Source organism: Oncorhynchus mykiss, chromosome 3 (assembly GCF_057628025.1).
Source record: "Oncorhynchus mykiss isolate SJ-2025 chromosome 3, ASM5762802v1, whole genome shotgun sequence".
Classification (NCBI taxonomy): Eukaryota; Metazoa; Chordata; class Actinopteri; order Salmoniformes; family Salmonidae; genus Oncorhynchus; species Oncorhynchus mykiss.
Window position 1 is genome coordinate 34,810,792 of NC_143024.1, and position 25,532 is coordinate 34,836,323.

Here is a 25,532-nt window from a genome sequence, read left to right on the forward strand (position 1 = left end):
TCTGAGGTCCTGAGCACTCTGGAGCAGGTTTTCATCAAGGATCTCTGTACTTTGCTCCGTTCATCTTTACCTCAATCCTGACTAGTCTCCCAGTTCCTGCCTCTGAAAAACATCCCCACAGCATGATGCTGCCACCACCATGCTTCACTGTAGGCATGGTGCCAGGTTTTCCCCAGATGTGACGCTTGGCATTCAGTCCAAAAAGTTGGTTTCATCAGACCAGAGAATCTTGTTTCTCATGGTCTGAGAGTCCTTTAGGTGCCTGTTGGCAAACTACAAGTGGCTGTTGTGCCTTTTACTGAGGAGTGGCTTCCGTCTGGCCACTCTACCATAAAGGCCTGATTGGTGGAGTGCTGCAAAGATGGTTGTCCTTCTGGAAGGTTCTGCCATCTCGACAGAGGAACTCTGGAGCTTTGTCAAAGTGACAAGCGGGTCCTTGGTTACCTGCCTAACCCAAGGCCCTTCTCCCCGATTGCTCAGTTTGGCCGGGCGGCCAGCTCTAGGAAAGTCTTGTTGGTTACAAACTTCTTCCATTTAAGAATGATGGAGGCCACTGTGTTCTTGGGGACCTTCAATGCTGCAGATTTTTTTTTCTTCCCTGCCCCAGATCTGTGCCTCAACACAATCCTGTCTCTGAGCTCTACAGACAATTCCTTCAACTTGCTGGCTCGGTTTTTCCCCTGACATGCACTGTCAACTGTGGGACCTTACATAGACAGGTGTGTGCCTTTCCAAATCATGTCCAATCAATTGAAATTACCACAGGTGAACTCCAATCAAGTTGTAGAAACATCAAGGATGATCAATGAAAACAGGATGCACCTAAGTTCAATTTCGAATCTCATAGCAAAGGGTCTGAATACTTATGTAAATAAGATATTTCAGTTTTTACGCTGTTTTTGCTTTGTCATTATGGGGTATTGTGTATAGATTGATGATCATTTGTATTTTATTTATCCGTTATTTTACCAGGTAAGTTGACTGAGAACACGTTCTCATTTGCAGCAACGACCTGGGGAATAGTTACAGGGGAGAGGAGGGGGATTAATGAGCCAATTTATTAATGCATTTAGAATAAGGCTGTAACGTAACAAAATGTGGAAAAGGGAAGGGGTCTGAATACTTTCTGAATGCACTGTAAGTGTATTTTTGGTGTACAGAGATGAGGCAAACATTCAAAAATCATGTTAAACAATATATTTGCACACAGAGTGAGTCCAAGCAACTTATTATGTGACTTGTTAAGCACATTTTTACTCCTGAACATGGAGTATTTAGGCTTTGTTAGGAGGTGAATACCCTCCTAACAAAGGGGCTGAATACTTACTGATTCAAGACATTTCAGCTTTTCATTTTTATTTATATTTGTAAGAATTGAGAAAAAAAACATACGGAGCAATATTTAAAACCCAACATGTAACAATTTCAAAGATTTTAATGAGTTACAGTTCATATAAAGATATCAGTCAATTTAAATTAATTAATTAGGCCCTAATCTAAGGATTTATCGCGACTGGGAATACAGACCTCCATCTGTTGGTCACAGATAGCTTAAAAAAAAAGGCATGGGCGTGGATCAGAAACCAGTCATAGGCGGCAGCGTAGTCTAGTGGTTAGAGTGTTGGACTAGTAACCGAAAGGTTGTAAGATCAAATCCCCAAGCTGACAAGGTAAAAATCTGTCGTTCTAGGCTGTCATTGAAAATAAGAATTTGTTCTTAACTGACTTGCCTAGTTATAAAGGTAAAATAAAAAAATTGAAAAAAGTCAATATCTAGTGTGACCACCATTTGCTTCATGCAGAACAACACATTTCCTTCTCATAGAGTTGATCGGGCTGTTGATTGGGCCTGTGAAATGTTGTCCCACTGCTCTTTAATGGCTGTGCGAAGTTTCCGGATATTGGCGGGAACTGGAACACGCTGTAGTACACGTCGATCCAGAGCATTCCAAACATGCTCAATATGTGACATGTCTGGTGAGTATGCAGGCCATGTAAGAACCGGGATATTTTCAGCTTCCAGGAATTGTGTACAGATCCTTGCAACATGGGGCCATGGAGGCAGCTTATGGTAGAGAAATTACCATCAAATGATTTTGCAACAGCTCTGGTGGAGTCAGCATGTCAATTGCACGCTCCCTCAAAATTGAGACATCTGTGGCATTATGTTGTGTATCAAAACTGCACATTTTAGAGTGGCCTTTTATTGTCCCCAGCACAAGGTGCACCTCTGTAATGATCATGCTATTTAATCAGCTTCTTGATATGCCACACCTGTCAGGTGGCTGGATTATCTTGGCCACGGAGGAATGCTCACTAACAGGGATGTAAACAAATGTGTTCCCAAAATTTGAGAGAAATAAGCTTTTTGTGCGTATGGAACATTTCAGGCATCTTTAATTTCAGCTCATGAAACATGGGACCAACACTTTTTACATGTTGCATTTATATTTTTATTCAGTGTAATTCCACTTTGACATTATGGGGTATTGTGTGTAAGCCAGTGACAAAAAATAAAAATAATCAATTTTAAAGGCTGTAACACAACAAAATGTGGGAGGGGTGTTAATACTTTCTGAAGGCACTGTCTGTCAGTCAGGTGGCTAGCTGCCAGCTCTGGTCTGGCTAGTATTACTTAGCCAGTTAGAAAGATGAAGTAAGAAACTAACAATAAATGGAGCCTGCCTCAGCAGGATAAAAAAAATACGCTACTAAGTTCTCATTATAACTTTTCTTTACAGAGAGTAGGCTACTGAGATACAGTGATGTGGCGCTCAGTGGTGAGGCTGAGGCAGGCTGCAATGCTTGCAGGAGGAAGCAGACAGAACAGAAGCAAGCAAAGAGAGAGGTCAGTAGAGTGGTTCTGAAACTTGGGGTCAGGGCCCCATGTGGGGTCCCCTGAGAAAATCTGTACTAATATTATCAAACAAGTTAGGAACATAAACAAGAGGATGTGTTTCCATATGAACATATCTACCCGCCTATCTTCCCTATATTAATATGCAATCAAAATGCAAACAATACAGTTATTAAAGTTTTCGCTTCGTCGCTATTTAATTCCTTGAGAGGAAAAACACAGAGGAAATACCGTGAATGCTTTTCTAGCCTAGCTAGTTTCTTTCTCACTCATCTCCACCGTGTTGCCTCCCATGATCTCTAAGGACCCGCCGAGGTTGGGGTGCATTAGCATTCCCACACAGAAAATCCCACAGATGCTCAGGGGAAAGTCCCACAGGATGCAATGATCTGTGGATCAATATCCGGAGCTTAACGCAGTGTGCTCACAGAATATTAAGTCATCGTGGGAAAGTTATCCCATCACGCTCCAGGTGAAAATAGCCAAAGCCCACAATTATCTTAAGCCAGCCAGCCACCCACCACGCTACGGTTTGAGATGATCAAATGCAAATCGTATCAATGAACAGAGAAAAACTACTTTCAGGTAGGAGTCTGTCGACTTACAAAATGCGAGAGCTACATCTGTAAGCAAAACATTGATGCATAAATCAAAAGTAAGCAACATGCATCAACCTGCGATGAAACGTAGGAACTGGATTTATTTGAATAGTGTCCACAGGGACTTCGGGCATTCAGACACAAACTCATTGCTCAAACGTCAACAACGGCAACTGTGTAAACAGAACATCTCGTTGTTGACATCCTGACATGTACAGTGCCTATATTGCTATAAACCCCAGAGTCCCCTAGGCCTTCCATTAGTCTGACTTTTGTCTCTGTCAAATCCCTCCTTGTCCCTCGCTTCTTTTCAAGGGGAGCGGAGCCTGTGACATGTTACGCGTGCATCCACTGCACACATCATTGATAGTAATGGGGAGGTAAAGTAGGCAGGGAGGGGTGTGTGTGAGAAAGTGTGTATGCAGGGGGGTTAGCAAGTCAGGATTACACAAGCGGAGCATGTGTGCCGCTCCGCGAGATCAATTCATGTCACCATGGCAAACGGCGTGACAACCAGTCCCCTCCCAGTCACCATCTGCCTTGTCCCCAAGCCAATTTGTCACAGCACAGTCATGAGTGGCGATGCCCTCCTTCAACATTGAGGAAGATGGCTGTGGGGAAAAGGAAGGAAGGAAGGAAGGAAGGAAGGAAGGAAGGAAGGAAGGAAGGAAGGAAGGAAGGAAGGAAGGAAGGAAGGAAGGAAGGAAGGAAGGAAGGAAGGAAGGAAGGAGAAAATCACATTGACAGAGGGTTTAAGCTTGAGCCCTGGAAACCAAGTGTGAACGGCAGCAGGAGTTCAGAACGGTTGGCAAAGGCAAACTGGCTAAGGAACTTTTGGGAACTACTGGCAGCCACTTACTGAGATACTACTGGTTTGGACTGGTGTCAGAACTTAATTTGCACCCAACTGAATTAGAATGACCTAATTGAGGTGAACACCCTCCAGCATTTTCTCACGTAAGATGCCGTCATTCTAACGTGACACACTGTTTCCAGGTTCCATCTGTCTAAACAAACATGGAACTCATTTCTAAGAATCATGATTTTGCTCATCCGCCTTACACTAGTTCATAATTTTACACTCTCTGAACCTATGATGCACTGGCTACTACGGCAAACCATGGTCGATCAGCTGACCCAACTATTGCTACCCTGTTTGAATAGCCATTAAAGTAGGTAGGTTGCCAGCTTGCTGATGAAGTTGTAAGTCACCAAAGTTATGGGACTGTTCTAAGAAATCAGCATGCGTCTGACAGCTGGCACTGTGCCTTGCTACTTTGTAACATTTGGCCAACGCCATAACACCGCAGAGAGCAGTCAGCTGTGCTGCAAAACTCGGCGCACTTGTCACGGCAGAACAGAAACTGCCTTATCATGGAAACTCACTAGTGCTATTGGCTAGAATTTCACTACACTAGCTAGCGTGAGTATTCAGCATTGAGTGTGTGAACTCGCTAGAATCTCTAATTTCATATGGATTGATTTGAGACTGGAAAGATGGTGCTGACAGACATAGCAGCTCTGCTTCTAGCTCCTAAGCAACTTTGCAGTATTGTTTTTGTGTTATTTCTTATATTATTATAATATATGACACCCTAGACTCACTTCAATTTGGTAACCGCCCCAATAGATCCACAGACGATGCAATCGCCATTGCACTGCACACTGACCTATCCCATCTGGACAAGAGGAATACCAATATAAGAATGCTGTTCATTGACTACAGCTCAGCCAACACCATAGTACCCTCCACCCTGTGCAACTGGGTCCTGGACTTCCTGACAGGTCACCCCCGGGTGGTGAAAGTAGGTCCTCAACCCAGGGGCCCTACAAGGGTTCGTGCTCAGCCCCTTCCTGTAGTCCATGTTCACCCATGACTGTGTGGCCACACACGCCTCCAACTCAATCATCAAGTTTGCAGACGACACAACCATAGTAGGCCTGATTACCAACAATGACGAGACAGCCTACAGGGAGGAGGTGAGGGCCCTGGCGGAGCGGTACCAGGAAAATAACGTCTCCCTCAACGTCAACAAAATGAAGGAGCTGATCGTGGACTTCAGGAAAAAGCAGAGGGAGCACGCCCCTATCCACATCGACGGGAGAAGGTGGAAAGCTTCAAGTTCCTCGTCGTACACGTCACTGACGATCTGAAATGGTCCACCCAGACAGACAGTGTGGTAAAGGTGCAACAGCGCCACTTCAACCTCAGGAGGCTAAAGAAATTTGGCTTGGCCCCGATGACCCTCACAAACTTTCACAGATGCACAATTGAGAGCTTTCTGTTGGGGTGTATCACCACCTGATACGAAAACTGCACCACTCGCAACCGCAGAGCTCTATATACATAGACATGGAATCACTATTTTAGTCAATGCCACTCCGACATTGCAGTCCTAATATTTATATATTTCTTAATTTCATTATTTTACTTTTAGATGTGTGTATTGTTGTTAATTATTACAGTATATATTTCTGCACTGTTGGAGCTAGTAACACAATCATTTCGCTATACCCGCAATAACATCTGCTAAATGTGTATGTGACCAATAACATTTGATTTGATTTCAGACAGCAAGCAGGTCACTAGTTACTAGTGCACATTTAGATTTTCATACTGATTCTACAACCACAAAACACCTTAGCTCAATGTAGAATTAAGTAGTGAAGATTTACTCATGAACCCCCCTCCCTCCCCCCATCAATATCAGCTACAGGTTTATCGTTTTTGGTAAGATGAACTGAATCTTGAGGATGAAAGGAAGTTCAGTTTTGTGGATGAAATTAGTGTTTTCTAGTTATCAGACAGATCAGTGAAGACCCTCCTGTGACAATGGAAAAGGTTGGATGAATGTCTTATATGAGCTGTTATAGAGTAGTGAGGTTTGGGACAGGGCAATAAACTGGTGCCAACCAAGGCATTAAAATGAGTGTACACTACAAATCAGAGCTTATTTCTTACCATCTTTCACTAGAAAAGGCAGTGAAACAACCTTTGCAGCGATGCATGAAAGATCTGAATATAATTTTACACATTTGTGCCAGTATGTGAGGCCACTGGGCTTTATGGTGAAGTGAGTGGGTGTCAAGGTATGAAAGCAAAACGAGACAGTCTTCTCATACACACACACACACAGTTTGCTCTGACAATTCCTCCATTCAGTGCTCCGTCTGATCACATTTCATGCCTATGCTCCCACTGACTGGTGTTCCTTCCCATTTTACCGTTTGTGGCAGCCATAATGAAAAGCAGAACATTTCCAACCATAGAGCCAGCTGTAGACACCCAACTACTCTGCCAGTGACCAACTGAGCACAACACCTATATCCTCTTTCTACATGGCCAGCACACCAAACTCAAATGCATTGTTTTCCTGCTAACATATCTGACAACAATGCAAGTTGCTGGCTTGCACTCACTTTGATTGATGCACAATGCTACACAATGGCCCGTGGTGTTTGTATACATAGCCGGCCAAAAGAGGGCTATCAGTACAAAGCCAATGCACATAAAGGGGTATGAAAGCAGAGGTGTCCAATGTGAACCCTCGTCCCGTCAAAAGGTTGAACATACGGGCAACAGGGAGTGAAAAGGGTGACAGAATAGCAGCTGTGTTGTTGTTATATAAAGCATTGAGGGCGGTTGTCCATCAAAGCCGGGCCTGTACAGGTAGGGCTTCAATGAAAGTCCTGAAGGGCTCATTTCCACGTCGGACAACAATCACGTCATGATGTGAGGGCTTACGTAATCAGCTACGGGTGTTATCCGGAAGCCCATTGAAACATCTACTATAGGCATCATAGCACACCACTCTGTGACCCTTGAGTTATAGAACACCCATAAGATACGAATCAGCATTTATTACACCCAGCATGTTTGACGTCATACTCCATCTAAACCAATGGGTTAGACTACTTGGATCCTGTTTTCAAGGCAAGTTTCTATGTCTGAAATGTAGACATGAAGAGGGAAGAATAATGATGACAGTACTCACTTTCTGTATCAGTACAGATGGATTACACCACCAAATGGCTCAGTTGATCTTTGGTTCCTCACAACAGATGTGAAGAATTCAGAAGGTCCGATCCGATAAGTACGGAGGGGGAGGGGTTGTGCAGTTGGGGGAGGGTCAGGGGGTTGAACCCCCCTCAGATTTTTTCACAATTAGTTTTGCAATCCTCAGCAAACTTCCTGTGAGAGAAAAAAAAACAAGAGACAAACAACATGAGCGGTGCGCTGCAGCAGTGACGGCCCAGTATGTAAAACAACGGGAGGGAGATTCTCAAAGCACAGCTGCGCTGCAAACACACAGGCTAATAACCTCTGCCTTTTCAACGCACAGCCTCAGCAGGATACTGCAACGGGCCACTGACCCATGACTGAGGAAGACGTGAGGGGGGGTGGGGGGGGGGGGTGCGGCACACATCCTCTTAGCATAATCTCCTCAGTCACTTTACTGTCATAACATAGCAACATAACACAAGCAGATGAGCTCTAAATAGAACCAGATGCATGGGGCTCCACAGGGGAAGAGGCGGTGAGGCGACAGAGACGCTGTGGCGCTACAATATAGTGAGAACTCCTCTCTATACTAATCCCTTTCTTAAATAGCCAGTTTCCCCATAGTCCCAAATTATTTAGATTATACAAACATCCGACAACAGATGTGTAATATAGACATTAATGAAAAAAAAGAGCTGTCAATCACCAAAGGTTGTTTGTTACATACAGTAGTAATGCTAACAGCCTAATGGTTCTTCATATAAAGTTGCTCCTAACAACTCTGTTACAAATGTTATTCCAGTAAAGCTTGTTTATGAGCTTCAGAGCCTCATCGGTTCGGAACGATCTGTGGGTTTGAATTATAACCGGCCTTGTCAGCTAACTGTATCGTCAAGGCTTTACCATCTCTCCAAAAGAAACCCCCTTGCAGTGATGGGAACCCGTGACAGATAAACTTCCCTTCAATCCATTCCAGACTAATGGCATGTGGTCGATGCGTCTTGCGCCCATTGCTAACGACCAGTGCTGACTAATGGCTTGTGGACGATGAGTCTTGCGCCCGCAAATACACCCCCCGCCGCACATCCATTCATGCGCACAGGGTCGCACACAAATGGCTGCGGATTGCAGGTCGGGACCCTGGAGCTCTCCCTTACATCCTGTGATTACTAACGTATGTCCACTCACTGAACTGACTCACACAGCCCAGCGGATGAAGGACATCAGTCTCTCTGACCCCCCTGGATATTAACCCAGCTGACTGCAGCTGCTATAGACTGCAGAGTGACTCAGGAGCCTAACCAACAGTGGTCTAATGCACCAATAAATAAGGCTATAAACCCAGAACCATCCCAGCACTCTCCACATTAACTAGGCTAGCATGGGTTCCTTGGCATAACGACCCACAGTGACTAAACCTGTGGTGAAGAGGGGGACGCGACCCTTCACTCACACGGTGTGGGTCGGTAAGGGGATGCATTTTGGTCTACATGACAGATGACAAAGGTTCCCAATCATGGGAAACAGAGGTTTGCTGTATAGGACTCATGTCAGTGCAAAATACTTGTTTAAGAACACCAGGCTCAAGTACAAACACCCTCTACCATTAATTTCCCTTTTCATATACTTAAGACCACATTGGTCACATTTGGCACAGAGCAGCCATTTTGGAGTCACACTAAACCATCGCAGATGCCCTGTCAACATGTGTTGAAAGACGACAACAACAAGCATCCTAGATAGGTAATTTAGCAGCCTCTGGCACATAGGATAGCTCAAATTAAGGTCAGCTGATTTCGTTGGCACACAATGTGTCTTTTCAGAGTAGAGGCTAAGAGGAGGCATGAGCAAGGGGTTTTGTTATTTTTGCTTGCTTGTTTTCCCCAGCCCAACATTGAATGACTTGCAGTATCGATTTCACAACATTTAAAAAAAACTTCTAGACGGGGTTTTGTTGCACACATAAAAATGGAGAATATAAAGCATTGATCACGTTTTTACTGTTCAGATTTTGTCCAATAATTTCTAATCTTATTTGCTTGAATTGGCCACACTGAGCCTCACTTTCCCCTGCCTTAGGGACAGTTTGTCCAACTTGGTGTCATAAAAGAAAATTACAAATATTTTCACATGACCCTCCCCTTGTACTGTAACAAAAAATGTACACACCCTTCCCCTAACTGTAGCGACCCTGTGTTTATTAACGTGGATATATACTTTGCCACATCAGCATGCTTTTGTGACTCAGTCGATGCCAAGCAGGGCTACGGGCCAGAAGGTTAAGGGTTCGCCGACCACAACAGACAAGCTACTCTCCCTGCCATTCTCATTACACCTACACTACAATCATAGCTGGCTGAAGATAATGATCAGCTAGGTGGAAATCAGATTTTCAACATTTTGATGCTATATGTATATTCATATAAAATGTATATAAAACACATTTTCCACCAAAAGGTTTCTGTGCCAACGCATCACAACCAATAAGCAAAGCATACCGACTTTTGCCGCTTCATTGTCATGGCTTGCGATTTCAACACCATCATCTGCACAGTTTGGAGGCTGGAATTATATTTTGGACGAACGTGCACAGGTAGCCTACAGGAGATTTTTGAAGTAGTCTAATCAGATTAAAACATCGTGACTAGAGCTGTGATGATACCAGTATCGCAATATTTTTTCCATGGCAAAAATGAAAACATGAAGCAGCCCAAACTCTTTGGTCCTTTAAAATCCTGCTGTATGCCAAATATTGTGTGCTATAGCTTGAAAATTAAATAAAATGTGACTCTGGATGACAACATGATGATCCCACTGGGCACAGATGTCAGTTCAAAATGTAGTTTTGATTTACATTTGGTTGAGTTAACTAACTTGAATTCAACAACAAATATGGGTTTGGGTTAATAGTCGGGTAAAATAAAAAAAGACGATGCCCTTACATTGATTACTTTTTGAAAATCCAATCAGTTTTCCACGTTGATTCAACGTCTTCCCCTTTAACTCTGCATTGTTGTAAAATGACCCGTAAGTAAGCATTTCACTGTTCGTCTACACCGGTTGTTTACGAGGCATATGATAAATTCATTTTATTTGATCACATTGATTTTCTTGGTTGAAATGATGTGGACACTAGGGATTTAATATTTTATTACTGTTCAAGTACTCGCATGATTTATTTTGGTGTACGAGTCAACTAGTTATATTATATTGTGGAACACAATCTTCAAAAAAGTAGTAACCTCAGCATTGCTTGTAGAAGCCTATGACTGAAATGGCAAAGCTTTGCTTTGTTAATATAGTAGCCCTTATCTCCTGAGCCCTTATCACAGTCAAGACATCTACAGTGGGGATAACAAGTATTTGATACACTGCCGAGTTTGCAGGTTTTCCTACTAACAAAGCATGTAGAGGTCTGTCATTTTTATCATAGGTACACTTCAACTGTGAGAGACGGAATCTAAAACAAGAATCTAGAAAATCACATTATGATTTTTAAGTAATTAATTTGCATTTGGAACAGCTATTCTCAAAGAGTGATCATTTGAAACATGGCGAGTTGAAATCAATTTCAATATACAGACGTTCCATTTAATTTATTCAAACTGTTCTTTGGAATTTACAAAATGGATTAACAGTTCCACATTAAATACTGCATGGTGATAAATGATGGCCATTGCATCTGTTTGGTGAGCAGGTTTGTGTATTTTCAGTGTGAAACCTGTCTATGTTAAGCCTAAACAATTTTCAACTTGGCTTTCACCTGGTCAGTCATGGTAATGTTTTGTACACAGTGTATTTTCCTACTTCAATCAACCAGTCCATTTTCTCAAGACAAAAATTTTACTTGCCATTTTGGGCAGCCACAAAGCACATTCCACCAAATAGTTTTACAGCATTTGAAAAAAATGTGATCTCTGGTTAAAGATTGAGCTTTGACGAACTCATGCCCATCCCTAGTGGAAACAACGTTGAGTCTACCCATTTTTGCACAGTGGGATGTTTGTTTCCAATATTAGGGCAGTTTTCCTAAAGTAAATACATTTTTAAAAGATCAATGACAAATATTTAGAGTATATTGAAGCTTTATTGGTTCTACGTGCGTAAGGACTATCGGAGAGGAGGCAGAGCACGCGCTAAGCTTTCCTGAATAACTGGGCCAGCTGGGAGCATATGTGGCCACATTATTATAGGACGACTTGAGAGAATGATGATCCACAACAGACAGCGCATCTCAGTATCAGAACTTAAAATACAGCCAGACCTGCTTGCTGCTGTGCCTTTCTATACCTTATAAACTGTTCATTAGACCCCTGATCCAAATGGAATGAAATATTCAAAATCCCAGGGCATTATTCAAATGACATTTGCACTGCAGTTTACAGCCTAGAGTAGAATTTTGTACTCACTTGAAAACAATAATGCAATTATGCATTGTAAGGTGGTGTTGTAGGCTAGTCTAGGTAGGATAATTGTATTGCTCTTAAACAAGATCAATAAGGGAGCTGCGTGTCTCATGTCTTCACCGTTCTTTACAATTATATTGAAAATTGGTGCACTGGACAAACGATCCACCTACCTCAATTGTCCCTATGAATGGTGGATAGAGGGCAGGATAGACAGCGTGGAAAGTAGCGTGGGAAGTACCAAAACACCTTGATATAGGAAAGGTACATTCAAGCAGATGAGGAAATTTGGCTAGGATGGAAGAAATGATAAAAAAAATAGTAAAACCTGCAAAAGGGCAAATGCAAACCAGGGTGAAAAAAGGCACTACCCTCCCCCTGTACCCAGTTCATCTCTGCCCTCAAATCCCTCCTTCTTCCCAATGCAGGCTCCTCACCTCTCACCTCCTATTCTCTATTTTTAGCACTTCCAACCTTCACCATTTATGTGCAATTCCTCCCGCCTTCCAAAAAACCCATTCAGGGTCCTCCTTAAGACATTGCAAACCCTCTCTCCCTCCTCCACACCCTCCCTCCATCTCTCAGATCATTCTTCCCTCCAGATATCTCCCAGCAGGCATAGCACAGTGTGGTGGTTTGCTCTGCTGTAGAGGTGATCAATGGCCCCTGGCACCTCTGGGCCCCTGAAATGGAGGTATTAATAATGCAGGGCCTGGCTGTCATATCCTCCATTAGCTTGGGGGAGACATGGGGCCCGGACGGCTGATTGATTACTAATTGGATTAATTGCATTCTTTTAGGGGAGGAGAATGTAATAGTCTATAGAGGCCTAGCTGGCAACTGAAAGGGGAGTGCATTTGGCATGCTGGCATTCAGAGATAGGAATACCGAATGCTGAAACGGGTAGCGTAAACTGTGAGGAGGTTGGGTAGACTGTTGTTGCCTGTTCAGGTTCTCTGGTTGACGCCAGGGTTGAGAGTGTATGTCATTTGAGATACCGTAACATTTGTGCAACATGCACTTGACAGAAACAAGGAATTGATCAAGCGGCTTCTCAATAGAGGCGTTTTCCATTATTGCACAGTGTGTGTCTGCTGAACGAAATTAACTCAACACCCTGTACACCAAATCACTCATCCTGATGATATCGTTACTTTCATTTGCTAGGTCTTTCCTCCCATTTCCTTTGGAGGTATCTTCTTAGCCATCAACATCTGGCTGCACACTTTGATATGACATATGTAGATTTGGTACAATGTGTGTAATGAAAGTGTTATTCATCAGAAACATTCTGTAATCTGCCTCCCGAATGGTGCGGTGGTCTAAGGCACAGCATCGCAGTGCTAGCTGTGCGACTAGAGAATCTGGGTTCGAGTCCAGGCTCTGTCGCAGCCGGCGGCGACCGGGAGACCCATGGGGCAGCGCACAATTGGCCCATCATCATCCCGGTTAGCGGAGGGTTTGGCCGACAGGGATGTCCTTGTCCCATCGCTAACTAGTGACTACTGTGGCGGGCCGGGCACAGTGCACGCTGACACAGTCGCCAGGTGTACGGTGTTTCCTCTGACACATTGGTGCGGCTGGCTTCCAGGTTAAGTGGGAAATGTGTCAAGAAGCAGTGCGGCTTGGTTGGGTTGTGTTTCGGAGGACGCACGGCTCTCGACCATCGCCTCTCTCGAGTCCGTACCGGAGTTGCAGCGATGAGACAAGACTAACAACCAATTGGATACCACAAAATTGGGGAGAAAAAGGGAGAAAAACATATTTAAGAAAAAATAAACATTCTGTAAGCTTCTAACCCTCGTTTTGAGATAAAGTTAATAAACCTCATCACAGCCATGGCACACAGATCTCCAATTAACAACCCAATCAGCACTGTAACAGTATTTCAAATGTAATCTATATGTAGATACACTGGGTATACAAAACATTAAGAATATTAAGGATATTAAGTACACTCATCTAGTACCGGGTTAGACCCCCTATTGCCTCCAGAACATCCTGAATTATTCGGGGCATGAGCACATTGCTCAATTGGTATCAAGGGACCTAACATGTGCCAGGAAAACCTTCTCCGCCCCATTACAACACAGCAAACAACCTGTACAGTTGACACAGGAAGGATGGGGCCATGGACTGCTTACGCCAAATCCTGACTCTGTCATCAGCAAAACGCAACAGGAACAGGGATTCGTCGGACCAAGCTATGTTTTTCCACTCCTCAATTGTCCAGTGTTGGTGATTGAGTGCCCACTGGAGCCGCTTCTTGTGTTTAGCTGATAGGAGTGGAACCCAGCGTAGTCATCTGCTGCAATAGCCCATCAGTGACAAGGACCGATGAGTTGATGCGTCCCGAGATGTTATTTGCCTGTTTGTGAACCGCCTGTTAGCTTGCACCATTCTTGCCATTCTCCTTCGACCTCTCATCAACGAGCTGTTGTTGCCCACAGGACTGCTGCTAACTGGATGCTTTTTGTTTGTCGCACCATTCTCGGTAAACCCTAGACACTGTCGTGCGTGAAGATCCCAGGGCACCGTCCATTTCTGACATACTGAAACTGGCACACCTGGCACCGACAACCATACCATGCTCAACGTCGCTTAGGTCACTAGTTTGGCCCATTCTACCGTTCAATCGAACAGTCACTGAATGCCTCAATGCCTGTCTACCTGCTTTATATAGTAAGCCTCGTGACTCTTGCAACCTTACAGTTAACTAGTCCAACGCAATAACGACCTGCCTCTCTCTCGTTGCACTCCACAAGGAGACTGCCTGTTACGTGTATGCAGTAAGCCAAGGTAAGTTGCTAGCTAGCATTAAACTTATCTTATAAAAAACAATCAATCATAATCACTAGTTATCTACACATGGTTGATGATATTACGAGATATTATATAGCGTGTCCTGCATTGCATATAATCTGACAGGTTATTTTGAAGGGAAAATACAATTTACAAAGGCAACTCATTATTCCTGAATACAGTACATCCGGACTGCCTCATCCTTTCCCCAGTATAGAATGTCAGAGTGCTACACTACTGTAATGGGATTTAAAGAGGAGGTCCTTTGTCTGATCCTCTCGGTCTTATGAATCATTTGAAGATCCTCATCCCTTATCAGGATTTTTGACCATATGAGATGTCATTCTGCTTTCTTCCCAACAAGGTGTTGTCAGGATTCCGTCATGGTTTCAAACAGTAAGCCTATCTAAACATTAATCTCTTCATTTCACTATTGAAGCGCGCACACACACACACACACACACTTTCGTTCCAGGCATACAAACGCGTTCTTCCTTGGGAAGTCGGGGACAAGCACGCCTCTCTTTCTCTCTCTCGCACTGTGCTGCACCTGCTCCACATCCCATCCCCTCCACCAACTCCGCTCCTCAGCCGCTCCCGCCATCTCCTCCCGCCCCCTGTGGCTAGCTGCAGCGATGGCCCACTGCGCTAATTGAAAGCGACCCTGACTCGTCCTTTCCCCCAGGCTCTCCAGCCGATGCCCCATTGTTTTCTTTCACCGGCCGTTGACAACTGGCCTTTCAGCCGCGGCGTGCTGCAGCGCAAACTCTGAACCCAGCGCTCTGTCCTCTGGAGCTAACCCCTCTCCCCCCACATCCCATTTTCAGGCCCACGGTGAAATGGAGAAACTGCAGAGTTGCAGATTTGGTTGTTGTTCTGCTTCTAAGGTAAGAATGGTTTGTCAAAATTAGACAGAATTGCATGTAAGTGGCTTAAGTCATTTTAATAATGGTCCACTTATTGGAGCCAGCAACCCAAGAGGTGAAAATGAGACTGATGTTTAAATACTTTGTTTGAGTGCTGCTGATGATCATTCATTACATCCCCTTTCTAAGCGAGACTCCCCAAACTTTTAACGGATAAAACATTAAATTGGAACTCTGATACACCCACAACAAAGGCAATCTGCTTAGACATCATTTCCTTGATATAATTTCCTTTTTTGCACCCTGTGAAAAAAACAGCAATGTCCCCCTGAAATGAGGCACGTGAACAGGGAGTTTTCCCATGGCGGTAGGCTGTTCTTATCACCCACACGGAGCAGAGCTGGAGCCCATAATCTAATAGCCTCGCAGCACAGTCATAAATCACCCTGGGAGACTGCATGCTGCAACACACTGACACTTCCAACCTGTGTCTTTATTAAAGACCACATTATACGGGGGAGACCCCCTCTTCTCCCTCCCTTTCCTCCAACTATCCTCCATTGGAAAAGCATACATCCTGTACACACACACTAAAACGTTAACAAACACAAACACACACAGAAGCTAACCATGCCGTGTAAAATGTATGACATGCGGACTGAGAGGGGAGGGTCATGAATGCTAGCGTGATGGCTGTAGTTAAGAAGCACACTTCAGTGCATGTCTGTGTGTTTGTATGCGCAGAAATGCACACGGTATGGTTGGTTTTTGCCTGGCTGCCTGCCCGCCTGCGTGGGCCCATGCATACATTTGTTTCCTTTTAGTAATTTTGACAACATTTGACTGGAAAATGTCAATGTAAACATGGATTCTGACAAACCGTAAAAAATGTAAGGTCTAAGATTGCCATCTTAGGCTCTCTCGATAATTATAGCACAGTCACACAGAAATTACAACATAGCACATCCAAAATGGAGAGAGAACATTGGCCCAGGGACGCAATAAAACTAAATGAACAGGCAATTATAAGCCATCCCATCCCACAGGTCTAGCTTATCGAACCTGCAGGACCAGCAGGCCTATTATAAAAGCATTAACATTTTGAAGAGGAGACAATGATTTTGGTAACAAATTCACAGCTATTCTGTGCTCTTTCGATCTACGAAAGCTTTCTCTTTAAAGTTTGCAGAAATACTTTACCGTAGACTACTTTACTGTAGAATCTTTGTCAAGACACTAGATCCATCGCTCATTGGGGCAAATGAAGCTTACTGTACATTTACCAACCCCTCACTGAGTACAAGTCGCTCAAGCTGACAAAGTGACATTTTGAGTTGAACAAACTTTGGTAGAGAAATCTATTAGACTGTGTCTAATTTTAGAACGAAAGACGTTGACTGTTTAAACTCACTGAGCGATGCATGTACCAATCAAATGAAAAATTCAGCTTTCGCTGCCTGCCTCAGTACTCTCAACCAAAATAATGCAAATTCCGAAAGGAGAGAACTCCCAAATACCCTTTTTCCCCCCAATCCGTGTGTACACATTAAGTGGCCCTCTGTAAACATTGCAGGAGGAACATAACCTCCAAACCGAGCCTTACTGTGGAAAGACATGATATTTAAATAGCAGTTGTTATTCTGTAGCAATACCGTTGAAGAAGTGGATAATACAAAGACAAGAGTCAGGGCTGTTCTTGGGGTTTTCTTGTAATCCATTCCACTGTAATGTGACCTGTAGTTCTGAACCACAAGAGACAAGTCTCAGAGGACCTCTCTCACACACAGAGCTTCAGTGTAGATCTTTATCACACCCTGCCGTGCTTCAGAACCAGACACCTCCAGTCTCTCTGCCAGCAGACATCCAGACAGCAGCCCCCTCACCTGTGTCAATACCACACATCCTCCCAGACCCACTGTGGAAACCTGGGCACTGTGCAGGCTGGGCAACTCACAACCAACTACCGCTGCTGTGCTGATTGTGTTATGGCTCTGCAACAACACAGAGACAAACACTCACACAGTGAGTCAAAGTCTTGGCCGGTGTCGTTATCTCTGCTGACGTGGATCGTTGACACAGACGACAGAATCGGACAGGTAATCCTGGATTACAGTCCAGTCGTGTCATATCCTGGATGCCCTTTAGACGTGGGCGTAACCTCATCCATCCTTCCATCCTCTCCTTTGGTGCCCATCAACAGAGCGCCGTGCCCCTGCATAGATGGAGAAATAATGAGCTCTAGTTGCCTTGTCAACGCTGTCCTTTCTACCACTGTGCTCTAAACTCCCTTTTGCTCATTCCCTCCCCACCAGGCTCTTTGGTAATCATGGGGGTCCAGGAGGCAGATGAGATTTCATATTGTCTGAAATCCCTAAATCTCTGACTGGAAACCAGGAATGGAGCTTGCATACCCTGGCTGCATAACTACACGTGTAGATTGGCTTCTTAACAGCTTCTACCCCCAAGCCATAAGACTCCTGAACAGCTAATCAAAGGGCTACCCAGACCCTCCTTTTACACTGCTGCTACTCTGTTTATTATCAATGCATAGTCACTTTAACTCTACCTACATGTACATATTACCTCGACTAACCTGTTCCCCCGCACATCGACTCTGTACCGGCACCCCCCGTGTACAGCCTCGCTATTGTCATTTTACTGCTGCTCTTTAACTATTTGTTACTTTTATTTTAAATTGTTTACTTAACACTTGTTTTTCTTAAAACTTCTTAAAGCATTGTTGTTTAAGGGCTTGAAAGTAAACATTTCACTGTAAGGTCCTGTTGTATTCGGTGCATTTGATTTGATTACTTCCACGCAGGTGATGATTATAAGGGGATCATGTGAAATGCTCCTCAAAAAAAGGTCACGCTTTGCCTCTGATCTCAAAGCCAGCAACCTGGTAATAACAATGACAATAGATGGGGTGTTTTATATCGGAGGATTTAACAGCTCTTTATATTGGGTGGAACAAACTCACCATGAGCAACAAAAATGACCTCGTCCCCAATTGGGTGACTCACTACAGCCAGTTTACACCAGTAAGCTCACCGCACAATTATCGCTATTAGGGCGGTATCCAACCAACTTCCATAAAGTCATACATCAAACGGAAGAGAGCATTTGCTTGTAATTATGGTGGTTGGTTCTGGCTAGAAGTGGTTGACTTTCTGGTTTTGCTTCAATCCCTCTTAGGTTCATCACTCTACTACATGACTTGAGAAGACACAGCATACTATGACATTTCCTGTGGGGGAGCACTCTGTAACAACATGTAACAACCTCACTCCAAAACAAAACCTAAAATTCAGACAAACTGAAAAGTTGGTTTCCTCGTGATGTAGGCAGTCTGCCATGAATAAAGAAATGTCTTTAAATGTATGTAGAATGAAAAGCGTGTGATGTGTTGGTATTACGGTTCAGAGAAACATTTACAGGTTGAGCTTTTCAGCATTCTCAACCTCTAGGTAACACAAAACGTCCTCATACCTCAGGTTAACGCTCTACTTTTTAACTCCGCTTCTCTTAAGCCTTCATATGCATGACAGAGCATTTTTCAGACTAGCTTTTTGTATATTCATTGCTTAAGTGATTCTTACTTCTAACTGCCTTCACCTTGTGAATAAAACATGACTTTCAAAAGGTCAAACAGGAATAACTAGTATGGACTTTCTCAGTATTTACTCAACCCATTTGTCTTTTAAAATACTTTTAGAAAGGGAAGTTCTACTAAACCAAAGGGTGTGTGTAACTTCATCTACAGTCCCAAAAGCTTATTAGGCTACTTCGTACTCTTCATCCCTTCAAACATCCATTGGTGCTTAATGTACTGCTAATTTAACAGTTACTATATCAGACAGACTTGCAGTTCTGGCAGCAGGTTAGAATTAGCTCATGCTTCTCTCCCCATAACGGACTCATATATATTTGAACACAAAAACAGAGATTTTTTCCTCAACAAAAGCAGCTGCTCAAACAAAGAGAAAACACATGCTGACATTCAGAAAAACAAAATGTCTCTTTACCGAGCTTGGTTAATTAACGCAGGCAAGCGAACCTCTCACCCAGTAGAGAAACAGTTAAAAGAAAGGAGAGGACTTGCTGAGCAGTGAAATTCCTACTCAAAATCAAATCAACACAAATTGTTACACATCCAGTTGGAAAAGGAGCATGTTTCCAATGTAATGTTAACATTTCACAAACATTACAATTCCCCAGCCCTGGATATGGAGATGCCTCATGTTTCAATAGCTGAGCAAAACATAGATTACATGTTTTTTTTACTAGATAATACATTCATTTTTGACAGCCACTGAGTTACTATAAACCATTACTCATGAAATGTTCCAGAAAATACAAAAAAACCTGACCCTTGAACCATCGGAGGGTGCACATTAATGACAGCACTACCGTAGGTCAACATGCTGTTTGGATGAATGGATGCAGTGAGGGCCATGGGGAAAGGGTGCCCATACACACTGACATGTCGTGGCCTGGCACGAGCCAGTGTTTTGGAAGGAGACTCATGGAAACCAGTGGGACACGGGCCGCCAGGCAGGCCCTCTACAGGACTACTCTGGTCTGCTAATGGTCCTCAGGGTTTGGGGCTGCCAATGTCGGCCCCACTGATGTGAGTGCCAGAAGGACCAGCCTCTTTCCATCGCTCCACCAGAGGAAAAATACTGCAGTCCCGCTGGCCAGCACTGCACAAACACACACCCACTCATAATGATCATACATACAAACACACGGGCATAGACATAGAATACTGTACACGAAAGGTAGATGTATTGCACATGGAGGAACATATTTGCAGCAGGACTGTACTCCTCTAACACAAACTAACCCACATACAAAGAGTAAAGCGACTTGGCAAACTCACCCCGTACCTGATACTTCAACAGCACACACAGCCAAAAAAAACTGAAAGCAAGATGGGCTGTTGAGATCGCCTGTGCCGATTCTTGGCGTGCTCCCAGCGCTTTATGAAAAATGTGTGTCTCTCTTTCGACTGATTCGTATTCAAGCCAGGCAAACGGGATCCCAACAGGAAACACTAAACCTCCCGTGAAGAGAAAGGGGGACAGAGAAACAAGAGTGCAAGAGAGGGAGCAAGCTAAAGACAAAATAAAAGGAGAAAGCTAAAGAGGTTGTGGGGCCCCGTGTGTGCCCCGTGGTGGGCCATTTCACAGTCACACAGACTGACTAACACTGACAGGTCAGCTGGAAGACTCGCTGCCAAGAGAAACCCACAGCGGAAAGATCCAGGCACAAGGCTGCACACACAGACCACACCTCCCAGCACAGCAAAACTATTTCCTTTCCAATCTGCCACACAATAACTGGACCGCTGTTTATTGACCTTTTGCATGGGCTTTCAACAGGCAATCAGGTCCCTGCTCCAGATACAGAAATATAATCTAAGGCCTCTGCCCTCGGCTGTAAACTCGCCACCTTCCAGTTGGATGGAGCTGCTAACCCTGATTCTCCATTCACATCAGGGTACGTCAGGGACGTTGGGCTGCGAGCGCCTATGGGACTGTACGTCTCAGTACTGTCAGGTGTCACTCCTTTCAGAGTTGATAAAATCATCATGGGTGACAATGAGATATATCGCAATAATTAGTGGAATAACAAATCAATTAACTGTAATAAATGGAGCTGAAAGGCTCCATACACAAGGGGGTGTGAGAGACAATGTCTGAATGCTTTGAGTACTCATATGTCCCTTTGATTGCAACACGTCATTCATTTATGGGGTGAATGTCAGCATTCCATATTATGACAGTGTGAAATTGCAAGCCACTTTCTGGTCTATGGGATACTGAATCTTTATAAAAACATACAAGGGAAAAAAATAAACAATAGGACAGAATGTGAAAATTATAGAACTACAGCGTTTCAGCATCACCCTTTCTCAGCGCCAAACTTTTGGAAAAGTTTTGGCAACAGGCTTTTCGGCAACAAGCTTTTGGTTTGACAGTTTACAGCAACACTTGTACGAGCAAGTCCAAATAAATGACTGAATTATTATCATTCAGAAGGTTCTGTCCTATTGTTTAAAGACCATCTTAGCAACATAAGCTACCTCGAACATACCATCGCTGTGATGCATAGGATCTTCAGCCATGTGGACAAGAGTTTTCTATTTTCAGTTCATTATTTCCATTACCGTCACTATCTGTGTAGCAGAAGGAGCTGTTCTGTTGATTTGGACTCTCGCCATCTCTCTCTGGGACAGGGGATTAGGCGATGGTTGGCGACGGGGGCCCCATCGCAGTAGATACCTGCCCGTCCCGCATGAATAACGGTGACAGTGCGAGTCCCGTTCGACTGACGAGCGGCAGGAAGCCAGGCGGGCAGGCAGCGGCTTATCTGCCAAAACAGCTGGAGTGCTCCGCATCCCCAGCTGTGAGCGCCGCCGCGACTGAATGACCCCACGTAGAGAGAAACAGTATAAAAAGAGGAAATTGGAAAGCGTGGTAGAGGGAGAGAAAAACTAGGTGGGAGGAATCACACTCGCTCTCTCTACATTTTGTGCTCCCTCACCTGGAGATTACACTAGCCTTGTTCCGCTGTTCACTCACGGCTCGTTCCACCTCCTCTGCTGCCATTTCAATATAGTCCCAATGTAACGCATCCGGAACGCACAGGAATTCCATTTTGGGCAGCGCTCTGTGCCAAACTCATCTCCGGAGCCTGTGAAGGGTTGACTAAGCATGGGGGGCCACTGTCAGGGAGCTGTACTGGGCTTTGTGGAAGGTGTGAATGTGAGACCCAAGTGTCACTTTAATTGAGACTGAGATACTGCTGTAGGAGCAATACAACTGAATTGTGGGTGGACATTTTAACTTTGCAACAATGTATAACCTTACTGAGATAGTGGGATGAATAGCTTTTGCCTACAAATAAACTGAAAGTGTCTCATCCCCAGTCACAGCCATAGTCCCAGAGAGGGTTAAGTCCCTAAACAGCAAAAGGGAAACAGTGGTCTGTCAAGGAGTCTGTCTGCTGCATCGGCACACTGGCTCCTCTTTCTGCCGTTGTAATGAAATTACAGTGGGCCCCGTCTGATTGATGAAAGTGTCATGTCTGCGAGCACCTCTTTTACATAAAGGAGAGGCTCTCCCGCAGACTGCAATTCATCATCTGACAGTCGGATGGCTCCATTCGTCTTAATTCACGCCAGACCCAAAAGCAAGGGCTCGGGTCGTGCAGCCCTGCCTCAACCTCCCTGCTCGGGTTGGGGAGGGGTTGCCGGGGCTATCAAAGGAGTTTACCCTTGTTATGTACTGCCACTCAACCTCCCTGCTCGTGTTGGGGAGGGGTTGCCGGGGCTATCAAAGGAGTTTACCCTTGTTATTTACTGCCACTCAACCTCCCTTAAGACAGAGTGTATGCATTTTTCTGGGTCCAGTAAAAGATGAGACAATACAAACAACAAATGATTACTCAGATCCTGTGCTCTCTATGTATTCCTATGGCAGTCCCTACAATCTATATGAAGACAGGCCTACACCGCCCAGGGGTTGTGATGAGGGGTCATTGTAATAGAGACCTATTCATCCCTTAGTACCACTCAGACTAAGGAACATTCCCCCCAACATCGGCCAATAACTCTGCCACTTTTAACCACCGCCACACTATACACAGAAATGTCACCCTCCCCAAATAGACTGCCACAATTGCAAGTGAATCCTGATCCAAATACTCAGCGGCAGATAGAGGGTAATATGGTGTGATCACACACTACAGTGAATCCTGCTATCCAGAGTGAGGTAAGGAAAACCCTACCAGCCACAAAAGAGGAAAGTCTCATCTCCAACTCTGAGGGTAAACTGCTGGTCAGTACCATCTTGGATATTTGGGATGTCCTTACCCTAAATCCTAACTGTAACCCCTACCCTAAACCATTTTCACTTCAATGGGGGGGTAGTGACATCCCAAGAATCCCAGATAACACAGACCATACACTGCCAGCCTTATGCAGTTAGGCCAAGCCACATGTGAAAGAAACAAAGCCTATGGATGCAGTCCATAACCTACCATGAAAAAACATGGTCATTTGAAACGTCATTACATTGCGTGCCTGTTTCTTTTGACTCATGTAGTGAATAGAAATGGTGCTTTAGAAATGTGTTTGTCTCAGCAAGTGAGAAAACACCTAAAAAAAAATCTCTCTCTCTTTCATTGTTCTTGGCAAGTCAGCAGGGGTAATTGGCATGCATGCCCTTGCAGTGCACTCGACGAGCCAGGTCTTGAGTTTGGGCACGGAGCACAACGGCGCCGCTATGCCCACGTAATTTGTTTAAAGCTATGATTCAGCTACAGGCAGCGTCCTGTAGGGCTCAACTGTTGCAATCCATCACTGCAAATCCATTTCTCTAGGTGAAAACAACTGATCCACACTGCTCTCTCTCCCCATACAACCCCCTGCAGCCAGTTACCACTCCTTACCACTCCTTCAGAGTAAACAGCAGGAATGAGGTGAAACTAAAGAAGGCTGGGAGGTGGCTAACCAGCCATGAGTCAAGCAGTCAAGAGAGAAAAGCAGTAGCGGTGATAAGGGGCTGGGGATGAGGGGGAGGGTTTCAAGGGGCTCGCATCTTCTCATTAACTTTGGCAAGGCCCGGGGAGTGTGGGAGGATGAGGTGGAGGGAGGGATTGGTTTAATGAAGACTCCTGCCGTGAGGGTCCGTCTCCCAACTGCGCTGCCCTGTGAGTAAGCTTGGCCAACAGATGGGATGAGGAATTGATCACTAGAGACTGTCCAGAGACCTGAGCAGACAGAAACGAGTTCATCCACAGTTCTAGATATGAAAACAATGATTTCAGGATCTGCTAATTATTTTAATTTGAACTAGGCAAGTCAGTTAAGAACAAATTCTTATTTTCAATGACGGCCTAAGAACAGTGCCTGTTCAGGGGGAGAACGACAGATTTGTACCTTGTCAGCTCGGGGATTTGAACTTGCAACCTTTTGGTTACTAGTCCAACACTCTAACCACTAGGCTACCCTGCCGCCCCAACAAGAGGAAAGGTAGTATTTGAAGTGGATGCACAGCTGAACTTGAGGGATGAGATTTTTACTCAAGGTGCACCACATCAGAAACACTTCTACTAATTCTTTATCAAAACAAAAAAACATGGCAGACGCAACACCCCAGAGCGCAGGAGACCGATGAATAAACATGTCTGTGCAGGTGTGCTCAGGTCAGTATTCCCCACGAATTAAGAAAGAACCGTCTGGCATTTGGTATCATCCCTGCCCTGGCGCTGTCACTCCGCTGTCCTTCTGAGAGCTGTCCTACTTTCAGCCTCTGTGTGACATCCATCTTTTCAACCTCCCTACCAGTCTCATTCTTTTGTTCAAGGCTCAGAGATGGAACCCGGCAATTCTGTCATCTGCAAAAGCTCAATACCTGCCTGCCCCACTGATAAGCAGACAGGTGCTAGTCGAGGCAGAAAACAGCACATGCAGTCACAGGGAGGGCACCTATTTGTTCCATATAACCAAAGCAGAGCATTTTGAATCAAGCCCTGAGGACAGGGAATATGGCTTTGTTGCGGGCCCAGAATTCAAACCCTGCGTGAGTGACCTCTCAGGCTAAAGCTTCCCATATCCCTCCTGTGTGATTGCAAAATTCATGCCTAAGGGATATAAGGACAGTTGGGAGAGAGTAGAGCATCTGAAATTTTCATTTTGTTTAACCTATTGGTAATCTCATTGTATGTATAATTATAGTGTCGCTTGGGAAGTGAGCAGGTTAGATATGTATACACTCTCACTTCTGACAACACAGGCAGACAATTAGCATAGCACAGAAGGATTAACGTGTTACCACACCGCTAATTTTCCCTGTATTGTGCACTTTTGTCAGTGCAGACAGTGTTCTGGAATAGCAAATATGCAGACAGTGTTCTTTGTCCAGACTAGCAAATATGAGATGAAAATGTATTTTCTATTGACGTCAGTAGATGCTTTTTCTTACATCTCTA

At 44.4% G+C, this 25,532-nt stretch overlaps 1 protein-coding gene across 9 annotated transcripts in view; it reads right to left on the bottom strand.

The window, feature by feature from the left end:
* LOC110514498 (semaphorin-6D) overlaps positions 1 to 25,532 on the bottom strand; it is a 155,759-nt gene that overhangs the window by 68,552 nt on the left and 61,675 nt on the right. For 8 of the 9 annotated variants that reach the window (XM_036972497.2, XM_036972455.2, XM_090229027.1 and 5 more), the window contains one exon: positions 7,452 to 7,648. The gene's annotated coding sequence lies outside the window, so the exon portion shown is untranslated. Of the gene's footprint in view, positions 1 to 7,451; positions 7,649 to 20,415; positions 20,800 to 25,532 lie in introns of those variants that run through there. The other variant, XM_021593864.3, reaches the window with a different exon arrangement.